Raw genomic sequence first — 3,653 nt, forward strand, 5'->3', positions numbered from 1 at the left:
CCAAAGGGGATGATCTGTGAATTGACTGCTCGGAGATCGTGGAGCAGCCGAAACGATCCAGAGGCCTTCTGAATGACAAAGATGGGCGTGTTCCAATTGCTAAGCGATGACTCTATATGGCCTAGTGCAAGTTCTCTGGAAACAAGCTGTATGAGCGCTGCCAATTTTTTAGCAGGAATGGGCCACTGATCCACCCAAACAGGAGATGTATCCTGTTTCCAATGCAGCGGAATCGCATGCTGCAGCGCCAAGTGGTGGACAGTGGCCCTTAGGATAAATTTGTCAGCCGTAACCCAATGAGAAGAAGAAGATCTCTGCCTAGCAGAGATCCCCTGATCGGAGCTATATTGGGGGTGATGAAAACAGTTTTTTCTATTGAGCCATCTCGATTGATGATTGAAATTCCCACTTCCGCATCCGACACAGAGGTGGTCATTTCACCCCCCACCCCTATCAGGACCTTTGATGTTGCAACCTTTGGCCACTGGAATGGCCAATCGCGCTCTGCAATAACAGTAACATCTGCACCAGAGTCCAACAAAGCTGTAAGGTACACCGTCCTAGGACCTAGTGTAGGCACTCCAGGGTCCAACGTCATCATGACCCTCACCAATGGCCTATCACCTAGATCCATGGTCAGCGCCACCGTGTGGTCAACACGCTTGGCCCATTTTAATGAAGCGGGAAGGGGCCCTGGGCCGCTGGCACCCTCCCGTTCCAGTTTCCCTGCGGCAAAACCTCAAATTTTCGACAGTGACGCGCAACATGTCCAACCCCATTGCACAACTGACAACGTTTTCCTTGCGGCTTGCTCTGCCCAGCTTTCTTGGGGCATTGTGCTTTAAAATGACCATGCTGCCCACACTTGAAACACGGACCTTTTCCCTTCTCATCCCCGGTGCGAGCTGCCATCATCACTGCAGATTTAATCGCAGAGCTGACTTCGGCAGCCATTCCCTGCACGGCAGTTGCCAAGCCATCATTATTGGAGGGAGTATTTTTCTGATGATCTAGCACATATTTGATAATCTCCCCTGGGGTGTTCAAAGTTCCAGGAGCTGCCCTAATTATCTGCTGAACGTCCGGGAGCGACTTTTGCTTGAGACAGTCTATCACAACCAAAGGCTGGACTCCCTTCGGGAGGTCAGACCCTTCAATGGCACGAATCAAGCGATTTGCAAAATCAGAAAATGACTCAGAAGGCTCCTGTTTGATGTCGGACCACGGGAGCACAGGCTCCGCAACTTTAGCCACTGTCCGCAGCGCCTGAAGGGCTGCCTTTGTAAGCGCAGCTAACTCCCCCTCTCTCAGCCCTCTTGCTTGACCCTCCGGGGACCCCACCATACCATCTGCTAGTCCCTGAAGGCGCAAGAGAGTAGTTCTTTCAACCCTAGCTCCACGGCCCTGACCTGTATGCGCATTAGCCGGATGATTGTTATTACGAGCTGCCTCAGCGACAACAGCCTGAAGCAATCTATTCCATTCATCATACCACAGCGTGTACTGCACGGGCTCAAGAATCACCCTCATGAGACTGACCACATCGTACGGCAGGAGACTCGAGGCCATGAGAGCCTCAATTGCTGACATAGTTACCGGAGAACGCAAGCCCTTGTTCTTAACTAACTCTGCAAGGCGAGTAATCGCCTTGGAATCCAGAGGGGTCCAAGCCGGACCATCCTGTTTCACTATTATCGGGAGGGCAAAAGCTGTTGTTTCCGGGTCGGCTGTCTGGAGGTCCTCCCTTGTCTGGGCCCAATCAGTGAAAGTGGGTGGGCTCCACGGTACGGGTGCCGTGGGGCCACATCCCCCTTGGGCGGCCCCCTGGGCGGCCCACGCAGGACCACATCCCCCTTGGGTGGCACCTTGGGCGGCTTGACCAGCCCCTTGGGTGGCTTGGCCAGCCCCTTGGGCGGGCCACATGAAATCATCACACCCACATTCACCTTCACTATCACATGGGTTGGCACGATCCCCCCCTTTCTCGGCATACGCACAGCAACAGGCGGGACCCGACAACGAAGAAGTACCACCCCTCCTTACACTTTTCCTTGGTGACACCACACCTCCCCCTTTCAGCTCTGGTGGGACCACACCTCCTCCTTTCAGCTCTGGTGGCACCACCATGCCTCCCCCCTTTCTCTCTCCCTTGTCCTTGTTCTTATCAGGTACAGTAGCAACATCGCATTCCTCGAGGGGCTTCCCTCCCCCTTCATCCCTGTAGGCGTCCAATGAAGAATACGAGGAGTCAGGATAGGGGGGCGGAGGCGGGGTGTCCTCCTGTTCAGGGCTGCCTTCTGGAATGTCCGTCTTAGGCGAAGGAACAGGTGTGTTCGGGGGAGCCGGTGCCATCTTGCCTTGCACTGAATCTGTAAGAGAGTCAAGACTCCCCCCCCGGCCTCCCCCCGTCTCCAAACCCAGAATGTCTCTAGCACGTTGGTTTGCTAGCTTCTCCTCCCGTGCTGCTTTCAGCGCCTCCAAGATAAGTCCCCATACTTTGAATTCTGATACTTTTCGAGTGGCCAGCGACCTTTGAGATAGTGCGGCCGTAATTCCATCCCATCTGCCAGGATTGTATAAATCAGACGGGTTTGTTAAAAGCCCTTCCTTTTCCAGCAGCGAAAGAACTGCTGTTACCTCCTTTTTGGAAGGAGCCTGTTTCCCACAGTGAAGTTTGCAAGCGTGAAGAATTACCTTGATAACGGCTTCCATGTCGCCCCGGCCGAACGTAGTTCTCCTGGCCGCTCCCTGGCGCTTCCCCGAAGGTTCCTGGGGGTCCCCGAGATTCCGAGATTCCGGGATTCCGAGCTCGCTCTCCCACCTGTCGAAGAGTGATGGCCACTCCTCTTCGACCCTGGGCTTCCACTACTCCGCGACGAGAGGATTCGCTACCGCAGTGGGATCCTGCTGCCGTTTAGCAGACAACTACCTTGCTCCAAAAGTCCCTAATCACGCCTAATCGTGACGAATCACGTCGGGGTCACCATTTGAAGGCTTTATGATCGTTAATGGCTTTACGATCTCTCGCCTCCAACTGAAGCAGTAGTTAGACCAATTACCAAGTGACACCAAGGTGGTAGCGTGGTAAAATGGCGATTTATTGAAGCACACACGACCTTATATAACCTTTGTCCACTTCGTCTACGCCTACTGTATTACATGTAGCAAGATTCTTCCAGAATATGGGGAAGGGCCTGTCACGTCACAGCCCGATAACATCCCCGTATTTCGCCTAATACAACAGATGAACTCAAGCTAACCCACAAAAACAGTTCCATGAGCCTTAGCTTATAGGAAAGAAAGGTTACATGGGGAAGCCTCTTGTAATACTTCTATTATCCGAAACATATGTGACTCTTGTTTTAACACCTTTTTAAAACAATAACGCATTTAGGTGTCATGCTCAATAAAACACTTGTTCTCCAGAACTCCAAATGAATTAGAGAAAGAAGGAGAAATATAAGCCATACTTTTTATCATTACTTTTTTATTGAAATTTAAACACCCAAGTGAAACAGATTTACATAAAGGAATTTGACCTACATGATATACAATACATGATTGAAAATCACTTTGCTGTTCTTCATAAAGTCTCAGCTTGACTGGCAGATACTATGTAAAAGCAATACGTGAGCTCTGCTTTCATTTAAATT

The 3,653-nt window shown here is 51.4% G+C and overlaps 1 pseudogene across 1 annotated transcript; it reads right to left on the reverse strand.

Annotated features, from left to right (window-relative positions):
• Positions 1–268: 268 nt before the first annotated feature.
• On the reverse strand, positions 269–3,176 carry LOC146761466 (uncharacterized; annotated as a pseudogene). The gene has a single exon (XR_014944390.1). The product of XR_014944390.1 is annotated as an uncharacterized LOC146761466 (transcript).
• Between the last annotated feature and the right edge of the window lie 477 nt (positions 3,177–3,653).

The sequence above is a fragment of the Coturnix japonica genome, chromosome 3 (assembly GCF_054131305.1).
Source record: "Coturnix japonica strain WE chromosome 3, WE-NBRP24, whole genome shotgun sequence".
In the NCBI taxonomy this organism is placed as follows: domain Eukaryota; kingdom Metazoa; phylum Chordata; class Aves; order Galliformes; family Phasianidae; genus Coturnix; species Coturnix japonica.